The 24,110-nt window shown below is 43.5% G+C and overlaps 1 long non-coding RNA gene across 1 annotated transcript; it reads left to right on the top strand.

The window, feature by feature from the left end:
* Window positions 1-10,641: 10,641 nt before the first annotated feature.
* Window positions 10,642-22,942, top strand: LOC142821577 (uncharacterized). Its single transcript, XR_012898300.2, has 2 exons — window positions 10,642-15,157; window positions 20,185-22,942. It is a non-coding gene; the product is annotated as an uncharacterized LOC142821577 (long non-coding RNA).
* The last annotated feature ends 1,168 nt before the right edge of the window (window positions 22,943-24,110 follow it).

The following is a 24,110-nucleotide window of genomic DNA, read 5'->3' on the forward strand; positions in this document are numbered from 1 at the left end:
GTGCTTTTCCACAAGGGTGTGCCTAGACTACAGGGTTTTGTCGACAAAAGTGGACTTTTGTCGACAAAATTAAACCTGCATCTACACTACCGCTGAGTTCTGTCGACATAACGTCAACAGAACTCAGCAGTTTTGTTGACACTGGTAAACCTCATTTTATGATGAATAACACCTTTTGTCGACAGAGTTCTGTCGACAGAAGGCGTTATTGCATCTAAACTGTCCTTTGCATCCACACTGCCATGGGACAGAATAGGGACAGAATTCTGTAGCTGGGGACGGGAGTGGGGACAGGAATGAGGACAGAATTCTGTGGCTGGGGACAGGGGAGTAGTGACAGAGTTCGGGGAGTGGGAACCAGGGAGTGGGGAGAGAGTTCGGGGAGTGTGGACAGAGTTCTGTAGCTGAGGAGTGGGGGCTGGGGAGCTGGGTGCCAGTGGAGACAGACTGAATGTAGTCTAGACGCACTTTGTCGACAGAAGCTTTGTCGACAGTATCTGTTGACAAAACTTCTGTCGACAAAAGCCTGTAGTCTAGACATACCCCAAGAGAAGTGCTTTTGTGCAAGAGCACCCCTGACACTGTGGAAAGCTCAGTGGCCATTTCCTGCGCAGGAAAGCTCTAATGGCCATTTTAACTATAGGGCTTTCTTGAGCAAGAAACCCCTGTTGCCTGTCCGCACTGCCTCCTTGTGGACGAGTTCTTGCGCAAGAGGGCTTATTCCTCATGGGGAGAGAAATAACTCTTGTGCAAGAATCCCTGTTTTCTGATGCTGTACTGTAAATTTACTTGCGCAAGAACATGCCTGCAGTATAGACGCTCCACAAGTTTTTGTGCAAGAACAGCTGCTCTTCTGCAAAAAGCCTGCAGTGTAGACATAGCCCTGCATTGTAGACACAGTCTGAGAGAGACAAGGAAAGGAAGTGGCCAAAGCCTCCCCCCAGCAGGGTAGTCCTCAACAGGCTGGATGTGTCTACACAGCACCCTCAGCTCAAAGTAAGGTCTGCAATGTGAGTGGGCTGCCCAGGACCCCAGGGGAAGGTCTGGGGGGAGTTTCCAAGGCAACAACAACAACAAAGTTTCATAATCTATACTCATGTGACTGTGATTTATTCCTCCACTAACAAGTATCTCTGAAGGGATGGGAAATGCAGGGCCCAGGTTCAGAGAGCCGGGTCACAGTTTCCTGCCTGAGAGTCTCAGTCCTGGCTGAAGCCTGGGTACAGAGAGAAGAGGCCAATGCAAACAGCCCCATGGCAGCTGGAGAGTCAGTACATGGGTGGGTGGAGCAGGGAGCTGGGGGCAGAGTTGAGCTCTAACTCACTAGGGGTCATCCTATAGCTCAAAATAAGCAATGCAATTGTGTAGCTTATTTAACGTCTATTTTGAAATAGCTTATTTTGTAATTTGGGGCTGGCTACACAGCACTTATTTCAAAATAAATCGCTATTCTGAAACATCCCTCCCTCCTTGTGCCATAAGGTTTACATGGACATCAGAATAGCAAGCCCGTTATGGTTTGAAATAAGGGGCTTGCTCTTAAAATGTGTCTGTGTGATATGAGCACCACATGCTAAACTTCTGAGCTAGCTGGCCCACGGGTGTCAGTCTCACAAGTGGCCCTTTCAGAAAGGAGCCTCGGGCAGCTGCAGGGATATTGTGGGCTCTGGAACAAGATGGATTAGGCAGGAGCTCATCTTGCAGGCACAGGAATTAACTCAAGTGGTAGAATGCTTGCTTAGCATGCAAGAGGCAGTGGGATTCATGCTCACTTTCTCATACTGCAATTCAGTTCTCAGCCCTTATTTTCACTGGTGGGGGCTCAGTGGCCCCCTTCCTCTTCTTACCTGCTTTCCCAAAAGAGACAGACCTGGCTCCCCTTTATTTTCCCCCAGCAATTGTCATGCTGAAAAGCAGAGTGTGGAAATATTACACTCAACGCTCTGTGGTGCAATGGAAAGCATGTTAGCCTGCTAAACTGTGGTGGCTAATGTGAGTGTAGCTAAACATTCAGAAGTTGTGGGTTCAACTCCAACCAGAGTCAGTTTAGCTGCTTTCTCATTTCAAGGGCACAGCTTTCACAGAATAGGCAATCCTTAGGCTGATACTGGGGTGGGCTTGAGTCCAGGCAGACCCCAGTGCGGGTGGAGGGAAGGGGTGTTTCTTGGGAGTGGGGGTTGTTTTGAAAGGCTGCAGGTGCCTTTAAACTGTTTTGTCCCTCCCTGTCTCCTACTAGTGCTAAGCAACACTCAGGCTATGTCTACACTACACTGTTCTTCTGGAAAAAGCTACGCAAATTTCAAAACCCAATTTGTGTAGCTTTTTCTTCTGCTTTTTTTGGAAAAGGCTTTTCTGACATTTGACCTGTGTACACTGGGCCAAATGTTGGGCACAAACCCTTTTTAAGAACAGTCCTCCTTTCTCATAAAATGTGGTTCAGAGGGATGCCGAAAAAGCACATCTGCTCTTCTAAAAAAAGCTTTTGGCAGAGCAGATGTGCTCTCTGGACTAAAGGGTTGTCTCTCGAGTGCAGAGAGAGCCCTGATGTAGCATCTTATTTCAAGTTTAGGGTGCAGCGTAGACAGAGAGGTGACAGATGATATGCAATTTGAGTTATGGAAGTCGTCATTTTGACCTTATTTCAAAAACACTTTGGTGTCTATGCAGCACCAAATATTAAAATAACCTGCTATTCCGAAATGTCCCTTCCTCCTCATGGAATGAGGTTTACAGAGATGTTGGACTAGCGAGTCCATTGTATTTCAAAATAAGGGGGCACTGTTAACACATAGGATGGCTAGTACAGGTGTCGCTGTACCCCGCTGCAGCATCAAGGTCGCCTTACAGGCCCACAGCAGGGAGCACGTTTGATGCTAAATTTTCAGTTTTTTGCTCTTGGGATGCTTTGTTGCTGTCTGCAGCCATGCATAGGCCTGACCCTGCATTGCCAAGGCCCCTCACAGACTGTCAGACAAGAAAGGGGGCTGCAGGAAGCACAAATTACTCTCTGGGGAGCCTGCAGGAAAGGAAGATGGAGTGTGAGGGGTTTGCAGCACCCAGCCCAGCCACCCCACTGAGATCTGAACTCAGATTGCACTAGTCAGAATCCAGAGTGCTGCCCCTTACACCATGGGACCAGTCACTGTTACCTCAGCTAGGTGAAGCTGGAGTCCTGGCCCAGGCCCACTGGGCTCAGCTTTGATTGTTTTCCTTCCACCTAGCGCCCCCTTCTCCTGGGCTACAGACAGCCCCACCCCACAGGTTTTGGCAGAACAAGGTGGGGCTCTGTTCACTCCACTGAGGTGCTGAGGTTCTGTCCTGCCCCTTCAGTTTGGCTTTCCTGCTCTGCCCATTCCTGCCTCGGGACCTCCTTGGGCAAGTCACATAAGGGGGACAGCAGGAAGAGCCGGCTCAATACACCAGCCTCCCAGGTCAGGGGAGGCCAAGTCACAAGCCTCCAGCAGCTGCCTGGCCTGATTCATTTTGCTTCCTAGGCTGGCACCAAGGGGCATTGTCAGCTGATGTCACTCCCCTCTGTCATATGGGAGTTGGGCTCATCCCAGGCACAGGCTGGTCAGCAGTAGCTGCACTTATCTGGACACCCAGGGAAGCAGCAATAAGGGAAGATATTGTGTTTCTGTCTGGCTTTGAAACAGGGACTTTTTGCATGTAAGGCAAATGTGATAACCACTACACCACAGAAACCCACTTTGGGTAGGGGGCACGGGGACTTGGATGACTATTCTGTTACTAGCTCTTTCTAACACCCAAGGGGAATGCACCTTGTGAACACTCCACCTCTTGTTCTCATGGAAGTGACTAACCCGAGCTACCAGCTCCTCATTTCCTCACTAGCCCCATGATATTTGTAGCTCAAAGGTGGAGCTGCTGTGGAAGGAGGTGAAGCTACAGAAGCTGACAGGGGACAATCAGCTGGTGGAGGGTTATTTTTTCTCCTCCCTGGGCTGATGTAAATAGAACTGAGAAGAAAATCCTCTTCCCTTCTCCTCGGAAGATAGAAATTGCAGTTTGTTCTCTCTTGGGCTCTACTAAAGCTGGACCCCAGGACTAGACTTTTTCTTTCTAAAACCCTGGTGAAAGGTGAGATCTAGTTTCTTGTAGATTGAGAATATGAGTTAAAGAAGGGTCTTATCCAGCATGGGGCTTAAACCCATGACCCTGACATGAAGAGTCTCATGCACTACCAACTGAGCTAGCCAAACTGTGCATAATAGTGCTCCTATCATAGAGTATCCGGAGCCAAGTGTTCTCAACTGTGTCAAAGCAAAGACTTCAATTAGTTTACGCGGTTAATAAAAGCAAAGTGAGTCAAACGTGGTCACAGCAAAGTCAGGCCCAGTAAGGCTGCTTAATACAATCGATCCTAGTATCTTTATACCCTTGACCAAACAGCCTGATGTCAGGGCATCCAATTACAGAAATCATCAATTAAGCTAGGAAAATAAAGCCTTATCAACAAGATGGCGGACAGGTACGAGGGAGTACCTCTCCTGTCTAAACCAACCCAATTAACACATTCCAATAGCACATCTGTCTTGGCCTGGCACATGGGGTGATAGAAAGTTCACTCTGGTCTACGTGCAAAGGCAAAAAGCTGAAATGGTTTCTGTTATACAAGATGGCTTCTAGCTAAACATAAAATGGTTTCTACAGCTTCTACAACTCCCCCCTTTTAGCCTTTTAAAGGCTAACCATGAAACCATTTTACATCTCCATTTCCATTAAAGTATTTATATACATTTCTTGTTCCTTTCTCTGCTCATCATATTTTAACATCATAACTTCCACATTCCCTTTAGTAAGGGTCTGTCCCTTGTTTTCCAGAATACAAGAAATACAGCATTTGATTAGCAAGAAACAAAAATAAGCACAAAAGAATATAGCCAATACTAAAACTATATATTGCAAAATCCAAGTTTCCACATGTCCAAACCAGCCTCCCAACCAATCCCAGAGGATCCAGTCTTCCCCCTGCCTTAGGCGTTCCACAGTTCTTTCAATCTCTGAGGCATCTTCCTCCACTTCCTTGCTGGTGTCAGTAATATACACACAGCATTCCTTTCCCACTAAGGCACAAACCCTGCCCTTACTAGCTACGACATAGTCTAGGGCCATCCGGTTCTGGAGAACCATTTGTCTTACTTCTCCTAGTTCCATATTAATGGCACGGAGAGCTTTGGTTGTGGCATTAGCTACTTTCTCAAAAGCTACTTCCAGCCTCCGAATTTCTCTTATTGCATAGGCCACACCCAATCCTGGGAACGCAATTCCCCAAAACCGCTGTGTTTCTGTTATCTCTCGGTAGTTTCAGATTCTACTACCAGGAAGATGGTTAGTGATTCGAATGGCTGGGAAGGCTGCTCCAATGTAGCAGATTCCACTCCAACCCTTGGGCAGTGTTTTGTATGCTCAGCGACCACATATAAAGTAATGGCCAACCTTTGCTGTTAAGGTCTTTTGGCATTGGGGCTTCATCATCCATTGCAAATAGTACCCATTTATTCCAAAGTCATAAGGGCCTTTGTTATTTTCCCAGGTGTTGTTTCTGTTCCATACAGGATAATATTTACCTCACACCTGCTTTTTCCCCACTCGGGCCCCTGAACCATTACATGTCCAGCAGTATTCTCCAACTGGTGTCAGAGCTAGGCGGATAAACCCTGGGCTAGTAAACCCTTTATCCTGCCAGGTATCATTTGGCTTTAGATCACTAAACAATGGGCCATTCATTTGAGTGTTGTTCAGTGGGACTGGAATCATTGGGATGCCTCCTTCTGAATGTACAGGACTGTGAGCACATATCCAGCAACCTGTGGAATTAAATTCTTGGGAAACTTGGTTCATTAAAAGCATAAACACATTTGAACCATATAGTTTATAACTACTAGGTATTAAAATCAAGACTAAGCATAAGCTCAACATGAATTGTTTGTCCAGCCTCATGCTGGCTGTTCTTCAGGACTTCGTAGATTGCTTCACCTATCGCTGGCAGGTCCTTCTGGGCCGCAGCTAGTACCTTGGCCTCGGTCTTTCAGGATCATCTGCTTCTGGGCCTGGATTGCCAGTACCAAGCCTGCGCTGATCCTTGTCTACTTCTGGACCTGGGTTTCTGGTACCAGGTCTGCGGTGATCCCCGTCTGCTTCTGGACCCGGGTCTCCGGTACCAGGTCTGTGGTGCTCCTTGTTAGGGTCAACCTCTGTATGGGCTGGAACGGGTTTGCAGTGGGACGCGTGAATTGGGATTCAAAGTGTCACAGCGAATTACAGAGACATTGGGAGAAGCAAAGAGAAGCCGTTCATATTTAACAAGACGGGCATTAGAAAGGTGCTGGGTTTTCCCTTTTAAAAGTAATGCTGACACCGAATGAGGGACAGCCAGTGTTAAAGGAGATTGTAAAACCAAAGGTTCTGCTTGCTCTAAAATCCGTGCTGCCACCGTAAGGGCACAGAGGCACAGTGGAAATGAGGCCGCAACGGGGTCAAGATAAGTGCTGTAATAAGCAAGAGGGCAATATTTATCATCATGTTTCTGCACCAGTACACCCAAAGCACATCCCTCTTTTTCATGACAGAACAAAGTGAAATGACGGGAATAATCGGATAAGCCCAGAGCTGGAGCAGAAGCTAGTGCCTGTTTCAGAGACAAGAATGCAGTGTTTTGCTGAGATCCCCATGGTATAGAAGAAGGGGTTGCGTTATGGGTGAGCTCCTGGAGTGGATTGGCTAGCTGAGAAAAGTTAGGAATCCATTGTCTGCAGTAGCCAGCCATACTGAGGAAAGAGCGGACTTGGGAAGGGGTAGTGGGCTTATGGGCAGAAAGGATTGCCTGGATTCTATCAGCAGAGAGGTGACGGCTCCCTGCCGAGAGGTCATGGCCTAAATACCGAACCGTGGGCTTGCAGAGCTGAAGTTTTTGTTTAGACACTTTATGACCCTTATTAGCTAAAGCAGTGAGAAGTACAACAGAATCTGATCTGCAGGTCTCAAGGGAAGTGCTACAAAGAAGCAAATCGTCTACATATTGAATAAGAGTAGAGCCAGAAGGGAATGTAATGTCAGAGATCCTTCCGTAGAATTTGTGAAAAGTAGGTGGGAGAATCTTTAAACCCTTGTGGCAGAACAGTCCAATAGTATTGCTGTCCTTTATAAGTAAAAGCAGTAAGATATTGGCAGTCAGGGTGGAGGGGAACACTGAAAAAGGCGGAGGAGAGATCAACGACGGTAAAATGGGTGGAATCAGGTGGGATAGAGGAGAGAATAGTGGTCGGGTTAGGCACAACAGAAAATTGAGAAATAACAATAGTGTTGATAGTTCGAAGGTCCTGGACAAAACAATAGGTGTCCCTTCCAGGTTTCTTTATAGGCAGTATAGGAGTGTTACATTCACTTGTACAACGAATAAGAACACCTTGTGCCAAGAGGTCAGAAATAACAGGCTGAATCCCTGCCTCAGCTGCAGGATTCAGTGGGTATTGGGTAATGCGGGGCAGATGCTTAGTTTTGTCAACAGAAATGTAAACGGGATCCACTGATATCCTGCCCACTTTGTTTGGGGTGATGGCCCACAAATAGTTGGGGACCTGGGACAAAAGATCAGCATCCGAATCAGGAATTAAGGGAAATAGTACAGTGTCAGGACCCTGCAGTAGGTCCTCTACTTCCTGTCGGGTCTGTGCAGGCACTTCAAGATAAACCACCTCTGGAGTACAGAAAATAGTGCAACGCAATCTGCACAATAAATCCCTTCCTAATAGATTCACAGGGGAAGTAGGACTTAGAAGAAAGGAATGATGCTCTGAAATAGGTCCTAGTACAAGAGGCACAGGTTTAGAAACATGGTGGGGCACAACTTGATTAGAAATACCAACTGCATTAACAACCTGGTTAGAAATGGAAATAGAAAAAGAAGATGCTTTGAGGGTGGACCTGCTAACACCTGTGTCCACTAAAACCTGGGTGTTTTGTCCAGCAACCTGGCAAGTGAGGGTGCCATCAGAATTTAGGGGAATAAGCGGAGATAAAAGGGTGAAGTTGCAATCCTTCTCTGGGCACCCCTATTGACTCTCAGCCGTCGCTAAAGTAAACTGACCCTGTGGGGGTCTGAAAGCTACAGGCTCTGGCTGCCTGGGGCAGTTCGGGCACTGACTTTTCCAGTGTCCTGGCTGTTTGCAATAGTGACAAGTATTTGCATTTGTCACTGTCCTGGGGTTGCCACGGCCGGCAGAATTTCCAGACCAGGGTGAGACTGTTGTTCTATGGGATGCCCCCGACCCCTGCCTGTTTTAATAGGTAGTGATTGCAGAACCATAAGCTTAGGTTCTTTGTCCTGCTTAGCTTTTATGCACTGTCTGCAGTGGTTTGCCACTGTCAGAAGTTCCTCTAAGGATTTAGTTTCCCAGCCAATGGTTATGTGTTTTAACTAGGTCTGGATAGCCGGATCCAGTCCAGTAACAAAAGCGGCACTCAGCGCCTGCTTAGCAGTGTCAGCTGGGTTTTCAATACCAGAATGCCTTTCAAACACTTTAGTAAGCCTTTCCAAATAGGCACCTGGTGATTCATTTTCTTCCTGCTTGCAGGTGTTAATTTTAACCCAATTCGGACGTTTGGGAAAGACTTGAAGGATGCTATCAAGCAGTCCATTCCTAGCTCGGGTGAGAGCCTCTTCATTAGCTGCTAAATCCAGGTCTCCTGAAATAGATCCAGGTGGCCAGCTTGCCTTCTCTAAAATCTTTTTACGCTTATCATCAGGCAGAATCACCCTCAAAAGCAGATCAAGGTCTTGCCACTTAGGATCATAAGACCGTATTACTAGTGCCAGTTCTGCTTTAAATTTCACTGGGTCCTCTTCTACTGAGGGAAAATCTTTGGCCAGGGCGTGTAATTCGGTTTTGGTCCAGGGTTGGTAAACCCGCATATGCCCTCCTCGTGGGTTTGGGACTTCCCATAAAGGATAAGCGGTGATCAGGCTATTATTCCCCGCTTCAATACGTGTCACTGATCGTTGTCCATTAGGAGTTGCTGGCTGGAGGAGAATGGTGCTTCCCCCAGAAATCTGATATGTAATGGGGAGAACCCCTGTTCCCTGTTTCTCCCTAACAGTCACAACTTGGCTTCCTGAAGCTACTTGGAGCTCAGGAGCCGAAAACGGGGCTGGGGATTCCACATGGGGCACAGGACATCATTCATGTCGTCCTGTGAATCAGGGTTTGGGAGACAAGGGTACAATTGCCCAATAGGTGGTGCACTAGGCTTAGTTATTACTGCTTTCGATTGAGTGCCAGCCTCTTTCAGCAGTTTAATCTGTGTTCGCAGTTTTTCCTGAGTATCTTTGAAGCTTCTTAATTGAGATTCTTTCAGCCTTTTAAAGGTTTCTTCATACCATGGTAGATAGGCAGACCATTGCAGATCGGGACTTTTCGCTCCACGACCCTCAAGAGCATTCCTTAAATGTAAAATTTTAGTTACATCAAAAGTCCCTTTCAATGGGAATTGTAATTTAAGAGTCATTTTGGGTATACAAATTCCATTTATCTAAAAACTTGCAAGTATTTTTCCCATAGTGGGCATACATAAAGAAAGCCGGACTGTCCTTAGAAGGCACTGAAATTCCTGTAGACTGACCTACTCCCATTTTCTGCACGAGCTTAAACAGATTCTGTAAGGCACTGAACCAAAAGTCCTCCTGCTTACACTATCTTCTGTGAGTCACCGAATTAAGAGAAATCTGCCTGCTCGCACTGGTCCCCCCCCCCTTTGTTGCGAGGCACTGGACTCAGTCCACCTGGCTCGCAGGGGTTTCCGGAACCCGCCCCAGCCCGGCAGAACACCACTTCCTGGTGCCTGGAGACAGCCTGGCAGAATGGGGAAATACTATGGCCTGGGTTTAGCCTCAGAGGTCAGTATTACGTCCACAAGTAAGAGAAAGAGACGACAAAGCTTCCCCACAGTTCTGTGTGCCGAGAGAGAGTAATGGCACCACACCAGCTTTTAGCGTCTGAACACAGAGGGTCCAGCGCATGGCTGCCTCATTAGAGACACCGGTGTGCCCTTTTGGAACTGTGACACATAAGACAGGCCTAATAGACAGAGACAGACACAGACAGACAAAATGTTAGCCGCTCCACAAATTGAATTCCATAGCTCCCCTTACCGTAATGGCCGGCCGTCACTCCAAATCCCAACCCCTCAACAGGAGATTTCGTAACAGGTATCCCCTTACCTTCTATTGAGCGCTCTTAGAGGTTTGGAAGTGGAGTGCCGGTCTGTCCATACGGGCAAGTGGCGCGTTAGGAATCTCGGTGGAAACTCCAAATTGTTGAAGCAAAGACTTCAATTAGTTTACGCGGCTAATAAAAGCAAAGTGAGTCAAACGTGGTCCCAGCAAAGTCGGGCCCAGTAAGGCTGCTTAATACAATCGATCCTAGTATCTTTATACCCTTGACCAAACAGCCTGACGTCAGGGCATCCAATTACAGAAATCATCAATTAACCTAGGAAAATAAAGCCTTATCAACAAGATGGTGGACAGGTATGAGGGAGTACGTCTCCTGTCTAAACCAACCCAATTAACACATTCCAATAGCACATCTGTCTTGGTCTGACACATGGGGTGATAGAAAGTTTACTCTGGTCTACGTGCAAAGGCAAAAAGCTGAAATGGCTTCTGTTATACAAGATGGCTTCTAGCTAAACATAAAATGGTTTCTACAGCTTCTACAACTGCATGATTCAAGGATCTTTTTTGCCCTCAGTGGGGTGTTCTGGTCTCTGTGGGTGTGTCTAGACTACAGGGTTTTGTTGACAAAAGTGGACTTTTGTTGACAAAACTATACCTGCGTCCACACTGCCTTTGAGTTATGTCGACATAACGTCGACAAAACTCAGCAGTTTTGTCGACATATGTAAACCTCATTCTACGAGGAATAACGCCTTTTATCGACAGAGTTCTGTCACTAGAAGGCATTATTGAATCTACACTATCCTTTGCGTCCACACTGTGATGTCGACAAAGCGGCTTGCTTTGTCGACAGAACTGGATGTAGTCTAGACGCTCTTTGTTGACAGAAGCTTTGTCGACAGTATCTGTCGACAAAACCCTGTAGTCTAGACATACCCTGGGGAGGGGGCGGTTTAAGCTCAAATCTCACTCTCAACACACCTACTTCTTTCCCCACAAGGAACAGCCCCATTTCCATCTCTCCAGTGACAGGAGAAGGGGCAGGGTTCAGGATTTCATAGAATCATAGAACTGGACGAGACCTCAGACGGTCATCAAGTCCAGCCCCCTGCTCTAGGCAGGACCAATTCCAACTAAATCAACCGGGCCAGGGCTTTGTCAAGCTGAGACTTAAACACCTCTAGGGATGGAGACTCCGCTACTTCCCTAGGTAACCCATTCCAGTGCTTCACCACCCTCCTAGTGAAATAGTTTTTCCTAATATCCAACCTGGACCTCTCCCACCACAACTTGAGACCATTGCTCCTTGTTCTGCCATCTGTCACTACTGAGAACAGCCTCTCTCCATCCTCTTTGGAACTCCCTTCAGGAAGTTGAAGGCTGCTATCAAATCCCCCCTCACTCTTCACTTCTGCAGACTAAACAGACCCAAGTCCCTCAGGCTCTCCTCATAAGTCATATGCTCCAGCCCCCTAATCATTTTGGTTGCCCTCTGCTGGACCCTCTCCAATGCGTCCACATCCTTTTTGTAGTGGGGGGCCCAGAACTGGACACAATACTCCAGATGCGGCCTCACCAAAGCCGAATAAAGGGGAATGATGACATCTCTGGATCTGCTGGCAATGTTCCTCTTAATGCAACCTAATATGCCATTAGCCTTCTTAGCTACAAAGGCACACTGTTGACTCATATCTAGCTTCTCATCCACTGTAACCCCCAGGTCTTTTTCTGCAGAACTACTACTTAACCGGTTGGTCCCCAGCTTGTACCTATGCTTGGGATTCTTCCGTCCCAAGTGAAGGACTCTACACTTGTCCTTGTTGAACCTTATCAGATTTCTTGTGGCCCAATCCTCCAATTTGTCTAAGTCATTCTGTACCCTATCTCTGCCCTTAAGGGTATCTACCTCTCCCCCCAGCTTAGTGTCATCCACAAACTTGCTGAGGGTGCAATCCATCCCCCCATCCAGATCATTAATAAAGATATTGAACAAAACCGGTCCTAGAACCGAACCTTGGGGAACTCCGCTAGAAACTGACTGCCATCCTGACATGGAGCCTTCGATCACTACCCGCTGGGCCCGGCCTTCTAGCCATCTTTTTATCCATCTTACCGTCCATTTATCCAATCCACAATCCCTTAACTTGCTAGCAAGAATATTGTGGGAGACCATATCAAAAGCCTTGCTAAAGTCAAGGTATATAACATCCACTGACTTCCCCATGTCCACCGAGCCAGTTACCTCATCATAGAAGCTAATTAGATTGGTCAGGCACGACTTGCCCTTTGTGAATCCATGCTGAGTATTCCTAATCACTTTCCTCTCATCCAAGTGCCTCAATATGGATTCCTTAAGGATCCCTTCCATGATTTTTCCAGGAACCAAGGTAAGACTGGATCATCCTTCTTCCCTTTTTTGAAGATGGTCACTACATTTGCCTTTTTCCAGTCATCCGGGATTTCTCCTGATCTCCACGACTTTTCAAAGATAATAGCCAAAGGCTCCACAATGACATTTGCCAACTCCCTCGTTACCCTTGGATGCACTAATTCTGGACCCATGGATTTATGTACGTTTAGCTTTTCTAAATAGTTCCTAACCTGTTCTTTACCCACCACGGGCTGTCCATCTTCATCCCATCTTGCGTCACTTGGTGCAGAAGTCCAGGAGCCGACCTTCTCCGTGAATACAGAGGCAAAGAAAGCATTGAGTACTTCAGCTTTCCCCACATCATCTGTCACTAGGTTACCCCCTTCATCCATTAGGGGCCGCACACCATCTCTGATCACCTTCTTCTTGTTAACATGCCTGTAAAAACCGTTCTTGTTATCCTTCACATCCTTAGCCAGTCGCAATTCCATTTGCACTTTCGCCTTCCTGATAACCCCCCGGCATTCTCGAGCTATACCTTTCAACTCCTCCCTGGTCATTTGTCCAAGTTTCCACTCTTTGTAAGTTTCCTTTTTGCGCTTAAGTTCACCAAGGATTTCCCCTGTAAGCCAGTCCGGTCTCCTACCATGTTTGCCTCTCTTGCTACGCGTCGGGATGGTTTCTTTCTGTGCCTTCAATAAGGCTTCTTTAAAATACTGCCAGCTGTCCTGGACTCCTTTCCCCTTCATGTTAACATCCCAGGGGATTCTGCCCATCAGATCTTGGAAGGAGTCAAAATCTGCTTTTTTGAAGTCCAAGGTGTGTATTTTACTACTCTCTTTTCTTCCCTTGGTCAGGATCCTGAAATCTACCATCTCATGATCACTGCTTTCCAGGTTGTCACCCACCTCCACTTCCCCTATTAGTTCCTCCCTGTTTGTGAGCAGAAGGTCAAGCTGCGCACGGCCCCTGGTCGGATCCTTCAGCACCTGTGTCAAGAAGTTATCCCCAACATTATCCAAAAACTTCCTGGATTGCCTGTGTACTGCCGTATAGGTTTCCCAGCAGATGTCAAGGTGATTAAAGTCCTCCACGAGAACCAGGGCCTGCGATCTGGAAGCTTTGCTCAGTTGTCCGAAGAAAGCCTCATCTACCTCATCCACCTGATTCGGTGGCCTGTAGCAAACACCAACCACAACATCAAGGCTGTTGTTTGCTCCTTTAAACTTAACCCATAGACTCTCAACAGGTTTTTCTCCCTCTTTATACTGGAGTTCAGAGCAATCGTAGTGCTCTCTTACATATAGTGCAACTCCTTCTCCTTTTCTCCCCTGCCTGTTGTTCCTGAACAATCTATACCCTTCCATAACAGCGCTCCAGTCATGCGAGTCATCCCACCAAGTCTCTGTTATCCCAATTAAATCATATTTCTTGGTCTGGGCCAGGGCCTCCAGTTCTTCCTGTTTGTTGCCCAGGCTTCTCGCATTAGTGTACAAACACTTCAGGTAACCAGTTGATTGTCCTATCTTCTCCATTTGAAACATGGGTCCTCCTTTCTTGCCCCTTCCTCTCTGCATTTCTTCCCAGTATCCGACTTTCCCACTCTCCTCAGGGTTTTGGTCACCGTCCTCCAACGAACCTAGTTTAAAGCCCTCCTCACTAGATTTGCAAGCCTGCCCACGAAGATGCTCCTTCCTCTCTTCGTTAGGTGGATCCCATCTCTTCCTAACAATCCTTGTGCCCGGAACAGAGTCCCATGGTCAAAGAAACCGAAGCCCTCTCTGCGAAACCATCTGCGCAACCACGCATTTACATCCTCAATTCGACGATCCCTGCCCAGTCCTTTCCCTTCAACAGGGAGGATGGAGGAGAATACCACTTGCGCTCCAGATTCTTGGATCCTTCTTCCTAGCGCTACATAATCCGCAGTAACACGCTCAAGATCATTCTTGGCCGTATCATTAGTTCCCACGTGGAGAAGCAGGAAGGGGTAGCGATCCGAAGGTTTGATCAGCTTGGTAAGCCTCCCAGTGACATCCTGAATGCGAGCTCCCGGTAAGTGTGAAAGGAAGGTATTGAGGCCTACCCAGAATGTCAAATGAGCACCAGTTTAATTGTAAGTGTAAAGGAAAGGCAGCACTCTCAGATACAGGAGATAAAAATAAAAACAAAATTTGATTGGTTGACCAACAATAACCCCGCTTTTAGGGAAGTAAGTAACTCAGACAGCAGTATGCAACAAAGTGCTGATTACCCCAAATGGAGCAGACGAAAGTTTTTTGTAAGGGCAGAATGAGACACCAAAAATCTAATGTTAGCAATTGTCAGGCGAGTGGAGGAGTACCAAAATACCGAAACAGGGTATATATGGTGGGCTGAAACAGACCAAGAGCGGACGGGTTGTGAATCCAAAAAGCCAGGTCTGATCAACCAGGGCTCCCTCCCTGGCGCTGAATCTTGCTGCCGCACATAAGCTCCGAAAAGGGAACGAATACCGGTCGTAAGTTGCAACGAAAAATCCAAAGAAAGGAAAAACATAAAGAAAAGAATATCTCCTGAATCTAAGCAATGCTTCTATCTTTCTTAACGTGAGTATTATATATTTGTTAATTCTATAAATTTTTTAAAGGTAACTCAGGAGGGTATATCAGTAGGAGAAGTTATTATTTCTTGTTTTTTTTAACTGTACTGTTTTTCTATTTTTTCTTTGTATATTATATTGTCTTAAAAGAATAAAAAATAATGAATTGATTTAAATGGAAAATTGATTATAAAGTAAATAGAAAAAATAAATAATCTTTGTTTGACCCTAAAAAGAAGTATTTCTCTCTCTGTGGTTTCAAATCGTTTAAAGAACCAAACCCGGTTACCAAAATGGCATCACGAACAGGATTTGACGAGAGCAGAGGATGCCCTTTTGATGGGTTAAACAAAACAGAAGGTATAGGACCTCTCAACCACTGGTTATATCATAATAAGAATGAGAGTGAAGAAAACATGCTCAAAATAGGAGCAGTTCTAGCAATAGGGGAAGAAAATCATACATATATCCTACATGTAACATGTTCAGGGTTGAGATGTTTAATGGCTAATAATGATCTAGCGAAATGGGAATTAAAAGATTGCAAAATACCATTACCAGATGTAACACAAAAAACCCATCTAAAGAAACAGATTATAAAAAACTGCAAAACATATTAGAAAGAACAGCCGATACGACAGATCCGTATCGAAATGGGGGTACCCCAGAAATATTAAAATTGCCAAGTGAAACAACTGACAAGTTGATGGGAGAGGTACTAGAGGACCTTATAAGATATGCTAGAGAAAAGAAAAAATTAACTGCCAACAAATGGAATCCAAATAAAGGGGTCCGTGTACTCTGGCACTGGTTGAAGAAAGCCGGAAATACAATAACTAAATTAGAAGGCACAGTAAATACCCTACAAGCCTTATTAAAAAAAAGAAACTCAGGAGAGAGAGAAAAAGGGAAATAATGGGAAAAAAGATATAATAAAACCAACAGCCCCTCCCCCTCCTTATCCTGAATCAGTCATAAAGGAAAATCAAAAGGAAGAAAGGAAAAAAGAAAAAGGAGGTGTATATCCATGGGATATGCTAACGGAAGGAATATGCACAGGGGAATATAAATGTGAGAAGGAGATAGGAGAAAAGATTGAGGCTAGAGATGATTTGGTCAAAGCTCATCTGATAACACAAATAATATATAAACAGAGGGGAGAACTTCCACCTGTAGCCACTATGGAATCAAGGGAAAGATCCCGAATAGAAATGAATGACTTAATAAGTCGAACCCGAAAGAGACAGGGAGAGAACCCAGTAGTGTGGGTAGGAAGGCTAGTAATGGAAAATATGAATGAATTAATTTCACAATCAGAGCTAACTATATTAACAGGAAATCCCGGATATTCAGGAGGGCTGATGAAAATGAGTTCAGCTATAGGGAATGAAGACTGGCCGTTAACTTTACCAGCCGCAGTAGCCTTATCAATAGCAGCTACAGGGCAGGGAGGAGCTGTACCAGAGGGTTGCATAAAGACGAAGGAAGTTGTTAAAGCTGCAGCTGTTGGAATTTCCTTCCTATTTTACCAACCCACAACAGCAGCCCAAGAACAGTTAACAGCAGCACAGAGAGCTGATCCTCACCAATTTAAATATATAGGGGATCCAGGTCTGATAACAATGGACAGAGTAACAGCACAAATGGTATGGCAAGGAGTAGAAAATAAGGAAGGAAACCAAAGCCTAAAATTGTGGCTAACAGCCCTAACAGGGAGCAGTGTTTGGGGAATACTGGAAACTATAAATGATTTGGAAGTAGTACGCAAACATACCCCAGCACCAACATACGAACCCCTGAGAGACACGCGTAAAACGTGCGAAAGTTTCCAAACCCCGAAGAAGGGGAAAGACCCAAACAAGGAAGAAAAAGCCATATTTGGTTTTTTGTTAGGAAATGGATACACTAGACCAGATTTAAAAAAGATGACGCCCCAAGAACAAAAACAAGCAGCAATAGAAAAAAGATAGCAGGAATAGACAAAATTCCCTAAATCAAAAAACGAATAGCAGAGGCCCCAAACCAAGGGCCCGGAAACAATCCAAGAAAAAAAGATAATAGAATTTATATAAGTGCTGAAGTATTAAATTGGAACACTGGGAATTATGAACAATTTAAATGGTTATTAGATACAGGGGCCCAAATAACCATAATAGATGAAGCAAAAGTACCACATAGAAAAAGAAAACGTAAAATATGAGTGTCTGGACTAAATGGGGATAAAATGTATCGAACGGGGGTAATAGAAGTAAAACAGGGACAGAATGTAACAAAAACCACGGTAGTACTAGGAGAAGAGAATATACTAGGCATGGATATAATAATACAGAATCCAGCAATACGACAGAATTTAAAAGCAGTATTACCAATACAAATATCCAATGAAAAATTACATATCCCACAAATTGATGAGAATAAATTAAGGTCACAAAAGGTGAATAGTATACCAACAAAAGCAGAAGGAAAAGAACCCATTAATCAGTTATTGAAAGAGTTACTAGATCAAGGAAAAATTGAACAAGTATTACACACCCAATATAGGAGTCCAGCATGGGGGATACAGAAAAAGGAAAAGGGAAAATGGCGAATGGTAATAGATTATAGAAAAATAAATGAAGCAATACAACCAGTTGCCTTTACCACCCCCTGGGACAAACCAACTATAGAACAATATTTAAAAGAAAATGGAGAATTAAAATGGGGAGCACTAATAGATTTAAAGGATATGTTTTATAGTATACCTATCAAAGATAAAAAAGGAGCCTTAAATTTTTCAATTGGAGGAAAATACTATAGGTGGAATGTATTACCCCAAGGTTATAAAAATTCACCAGCATTAGCAACAGATGCCATGATGTATACCCTTAGTCAACGAGGTTGGGAACAAGATCCCCGAATAATATACTATGTAGATGATCTTTTAATAAGAGAAAAGACACAAGAAAAAACTGAGAAATTAAAACAAGAAGTTATAGAACACTTAACCACTCAGGGATGGCAGATAAACGAAAGAAAAGTAACTATGGCCCAAACTGAATACTCCTTTCTAGGAATTCAGGTGATGGAAAATAAAATAACAATAAGTACAACTTACCCCAATGGTGTAGGTAAGTGGTTAAAAAGCCCTCCAAAAACCCGCAAACAGCTACAGGAAGTTTTAGGCATGGTAAATTATAATAGGGCAAGTATTCAACGGTTAGGACATAAAATAAAACCCTTACTGAAATTATTAAAAGGAGGGAAAGATTTAATTAACTAGAATGAAAAAGCCCAAGCAGCCTTAATAGAGTTAAACCAGGATTTGAAATACCCCACTCTATTAAAAAGATGGGACCCTAAGGGACCCCCGATAGAATTACAAATTAACTGGAATGAAGAGTGGATAACAGGAAGTGCAACACAAGGCGAAACACAGGAAGAGGTAGACAGATGGATTTTGCAATTTAACGGACCCCAAAGACATTATGGTGAATATGGAAAATTATTATGGGTTTTAAATGAAATAAAAGATAGGTACTTTTTAATGATGAGTGTAGGTCTTACTTTACACGCTCCAAGGGTGTCAGCTTTAGCATGGCTTACCATGGAAATAATACCACCAAACTTTGAGGGCCAGAAAAATACTTGGGAAAAACTGTATTATAGCTGGCTAGTAAGTTGGTCAAATGTTAAACTGGGAAAAAATTTAGTACCCTGGGAGGCCCCAAAAGCTACACCAGGAATAACAGAAACACCCTGGATATTTACAGATGGGACCACGAAAAGGGGAAAAGCAAAGGCAGGATATTACTGTACCAAATGTGAAAACAAGTTCTTTATAGTGTTAGGGGAAAAAGTGAATGCCCAAGAAGCAGAAGTAGAAGGAGTTAGAATAGGATTACAACATGCACAAGAGAGTCACCCTAACGAACCATAAGAATTAGGCATAGATAGTATGTATTGTATAAAGACACTGTTAAAAGGGAATACAAACATTGAAACACATGCAGGGAGGAGAGAAATATGGGCCATAATTAGAAATCACGTAAGTAGCACATAAGTGAAACATATCCCTAGCCATAAAGAAGGATACAATCCTGACCACAAACAACTAGATAAAGAATTGCAAGAATTTGAAGTGTTAGTAGAAAAAAACAAAGAAAAAGGAGAAGTGGATCCATTCATAAAATGGTTACATGAATGTACAGGTCACTTTGGGATACAAAAGGAAAGAGAATGGATAAGACAATATACAGGAGGAGAATCAATAATTGGAGTAAAAGAACATGAAAAAATACATAAAGCCTGTAAAATCTGTCACAATACTAAACACATGAATCAGCTAAAATATGCCTATGGTGCATATAACCCAGAATATTATAAACCAGGAAACCACTGGCAAATAGATTTAATAGGACCATTACCAAATGCTAAACAATACCCAAAGGGAGTAATTGTAGTAGATTTGGGAAGTCGGAGTACTATAGTAATTCCTTTGAAAAAAACAAAAGCAGAACACATACTAAAAGCCTTAGAAAAAATAATGGCAGCTTGGGGACGCCCACAAATAATACAGTCAGATGGAGGCCCACCATTTGGAAGTAAAAAATTAGAACAATGGTCCATGGAAAAGGGCATAACATGGCATTTAAATCTCCTATACCATCCTCAATCCAGCAGAGTAGTAGAAAAGAAAATTGATATTTTAAAACAACATTTAAAAATAGCAACTAAGGATGGCACCTTTAAAGGTTGGCACCTAGTATTGGATACAGTTTTATTAAATGTGAATGAACATACAAACCAATGGCCAGATATAAAACCTAAGCAGCAACCAAACTGGGAGCCCTCCTATAAGCAAGGAGAAAAAATATAGATTGTATGGCCAACGGAGGACAAGGAGAAAAGAGTGGCATTGGAAGGAACAGTAATGGAAGCTGGAAAGTTACCATTCACCTATGTAATCACAACAAAAACAAGAAAAGGATTAGCACACCATAATTGGCTAAGTAGTAGAGAATGAAATTAACAGTTACGCAAGATTATATGTTACAGGTTGTTCATCATCACTGAAAATCACGTTAATGGTGCAGGATGGACCAGCTTAGATGGTAAGTATGATCCATTACAACAAAACTGGACCTGGGTCAAAAATAACAACAACACCCAAACTAAATTAGCTAACAAACCAGCCCAGTGGCAAGTGTGTAAAATAAAATATACCACCCACTGGAAAGAGGAGGTAAATCAAACTCTAGTTATAGTTCAGGAAAATGATACCAGTTGGAATATGTCCCGCTTGTATAGTACTGAAGCTAATATGAACAATTGGGTAAACAAATCATATGATAGCACCCCCCCCCAATACAATGATAGGCATACAGGCCCCAAGCCTGGGTGTATTTGGCTTTAGCTTAACACCATTATATGGCGTCTGGCTTAATATTAGCAACTCAACAGAAACATGTGACCCATGGATCCAACCCACATTTGTAACAATTCCACTATCTGGAACAACAGCCTTAGCTACACCAGATAGTAATACAACCCTTCCAACATTAACAGTTGTAATACACCCCTCAAAATTACAACCAACAGAAACAGGAGGAGTAATAATAAAATTGCAACCAGCATATGAAAATGAAGGAAGGAATATAAAATATAGCATAAATTGCACAACATGGGGGTCACGAAGAAAGAAAAGAGGAGCATGGGATATATGGGCAACCAAAAAATTATTAAGGCAATGGGAGGAGGATGTAAAACCAGATTTGTTAGCAATTGATTCATTAAGTAAAAACATAATAGTCACCATGAAAGCTGAAATGGCAAAATTATTACATTGGGTAAATACAGCTGTAAACATATCTAATACAAATGCTGATAAAACACAAGAATGGAGTAAAAATATATCTATGTATTTAAATAATCTAAATTGTATAAGTTTGTATAGTAGTAGTAGTTTTAGAAAAAAATTATTGCAAAAAATTGAGGAAGATGAGAGAGGGATAAGTGGAAGGGCATTGGTAAAAATACCAAATACAGCACAAATAAGTCATGAAATAACATCCCATAGAATTAAAATAGGATGGGAAGCAATGGTGTACCAACAAGTAGGATATAAAGAAACAAGTGAAGTATGGGGAAGAGGAATGGTTACTACACCTGAGCGTTGGTGTAATAGTTCAGAAAAGTTCAGGATGTGTAAACCAGCATTGTTTAATGGACAGAAAGTTGTGTCCACATTAACGGGTAAAATTAATTGGTTACCAAACAAATGTAAAGAATACATAGGCTCTAACCAGACTCATTTAATTGTTTGTCATTGTAGTGACTCAATTTGGCAATTGTTAAGCAAAAAGATAATGCATAATAAATGTTATGTTGTACCAGTTAAAATGAATGTCACCGTACCTTTTTGTAATGTAAATGGACTATGGAATTTAACACAAATGGGATACAACTGCACTGGAAAAGGCAATAAGAATATTGAACAAAATACGGTGTTGTGGATCCGATTTTTAACAGGAGAAGTGAAAGCCATAACAAAACAAACTTTCCAAGACGCCCAAGTAATATTACGAGTGGAGCATTTCACAATACAAAAACTGGACTTACAAAACATAGAGGTTATAAATCTGGATGTGGAGAAATGAAATTGGAACATTTTTGTTAAAAAATGGAAAATTTATTGAACTAGCAAACAAGAATCAAACTGTAAGGAATGTGGACGAATCACCCATAACAATTGTAGACATATTAAATGATTTGGATGGAACAATTACTAAGGATATAGAAAGTGCAATAGGATGGGGAGCAAGTGTTTGGAACTTTTTATCCATGTTGATATCAGGAAAATGGTTTTGGATTGTTTGTGCAATAATAATATTAATAATTGTGATAAGAATATTATATATGTGTGGAATATTTTCCCAAAAACAAACTATAAAATATATGAAAATAAAACAAATAGAAAATGAGCAAATAGCAGATGCACAAGCACAGTGGGAAATAGAGTTATTGTAATTAAAGTGACTCATTTGACACGGGGGGATGTGAAAGGAAGGTATTGAGGCCTACCCAGAATGTCAAATGAGCACCAGTTTAATTGTAAGTGTAAAGGAAAGGCAGCACTCTCAGATACAGGAGATAAAAATAAAAACAAAATTTGATTGGTTGACCAACAATAACCCCGCTTTTAGGGAAGTAAGTAACTCAGACAGCAGTATGCAACAAAGTGCTGATTACCCCAAATGGAGCAGACGAAAGTTTTTTGTAAGGGCAGAAGGAGACAACAAAAATCTAATGTCAGCAATTGTCAGGCGAGTGGAGGAGTACCAAAATACCGAAACAGGGTATATAAGGTGGGCTGAAACAGACCAAGAGCGGACGGGTTGCGAATCCAAAAAGCCAGGTCTGATCAACCAGGGTTCCCTCCCTGGCGCTGAATCTTGCTGCCGCACATAAGCTCCGAAAGGGGAATGAATACCGGTTGTAAGTTGCAACGAAAAATCCAAAGAAAGGAAAAACATAAAGAAAAGAATATCTCCTGAATCTAAGCAATGCTTCTATCTTTCTTAACATGAGTATTATATATTTGTTAATTCCATAAATTTTTTAAAGGTAACTCAGGAGGGTATATCAGTAGGAGAAGTTATTATTTCTTGTTTTTTTTAACTGTACTGTTTTTCTATTTTTTCTTTGTATATTATATTGTCTTAAAAGAATAAAAAATAATGAATTGATTTAAATGGAAAATTGATTATAAAGTAAATAGAAAAAATAAATAATCTTTGTTTGACCCTAAAAAGAAGCATTCCTCTCTCTGTGGTTTCAAATCCTTTAAAGAACCAAACCCGGTTACTGAAAGTAAGCAGCACATCTCTCGAGATTCCAGGTCCGGACGGCAGAGGGATGGCTCAATCCCTCTTAGAAGGGAGTCCCCGACCACCACCACCCGTCGTTTCCTTTTGGGGGTGGTGGCCGTGGAACCCCATCCGTAGGGCTACGCATTCCATGCCTTCCAGTAGATGGTGTTCCCTTCTGGTTTCTTCCTTGTAAGGTCCCTTCCAGAGCTTTCAGCACTGCAGAGCCTGTGGAGAGAGCTTGAAAGCGATTGCTTACCTCTATAACATCGGGGGATTCCCGTGCTGGCCTTTTTCCCCTTCTAGAAGTTACATGCTGCCAGTTCTCTTCTTGGTCACGTACTGCCCTCTCTGGCTCTTCTGCCTGCCATGCTTGAAGGATTAAATGCTGCCTTCTATCGAGGAAGTCTTCATCCTCTCTGATCAAGTGTAGGGTCGACACTTGGGCCTCCAGTCCTCTAATTTTTTCTTCCAAAATGTCGACCAGTTTGCACTTGGTGCAGATGAAATCCGTTCTTTCTTCCGGGAGGAAGACAAACATGTTACCTGCACAGCGTGTGCCGGTAACAACAACAGACCCATCACCAACCATTGCTGCTGTCCTGGAAAAGGGATTTAAAAAGAAAGGCAAGAGAACCTCCCGCCCTTCCAAACTCCCTCTCAAAACTCCCTGCTAGCACTCACCTGTTCGCAAGCTCCTTGGTTGCTTGCCCACTGCCTTATAAAGCCCCTCCCCCTACCAAGGCTTTCATTTAGCACAGCAGCAAAGGGAGGCAGCAAGAATTCAGGCCCTAACGCCAGTGCATTGGGGACAATATGTGAGTCCTTCCATAATCATTTTCTGCTCTCAATGGGGAAGGCACCTGGGCAGGACTGGTCTGTAGCCCACATCCCTTTCAGCCCCAGGTGCAGGAGGTAACAGAGAAGGAAGTAAAGTCCATGGCTTAGCCTCCTCCCAGCAGGCTGGCCCTGCTCAGAATCTGCATGATGGAGCCTCTCCCAGCAGGATTATGGCCTGTTCTCTGCAAAGTGCTGAGCTCTTTTATTTTTTTTGCAGGAAAGAGTGGGATCCATGCCCCCTGCTCCTCACTGACAGAAGTGTTGTCTTCCCTTCTT

The sequence above is a fragment of the Pelodiscus sinensis genome, chromosome 19 (assembly GCF_052426305.1).
Source record: "Pelodiscus sinensis isolate ZL-2025 chromosome 19, ASM5242630v1, whole genome shotgun sequence".
NCBI classification, from domain to species: Eukaryota; Metazoa; Chordata; order Testudines; family Trionychidae; genus Pelodiscus; species Pelodiscus sinensis.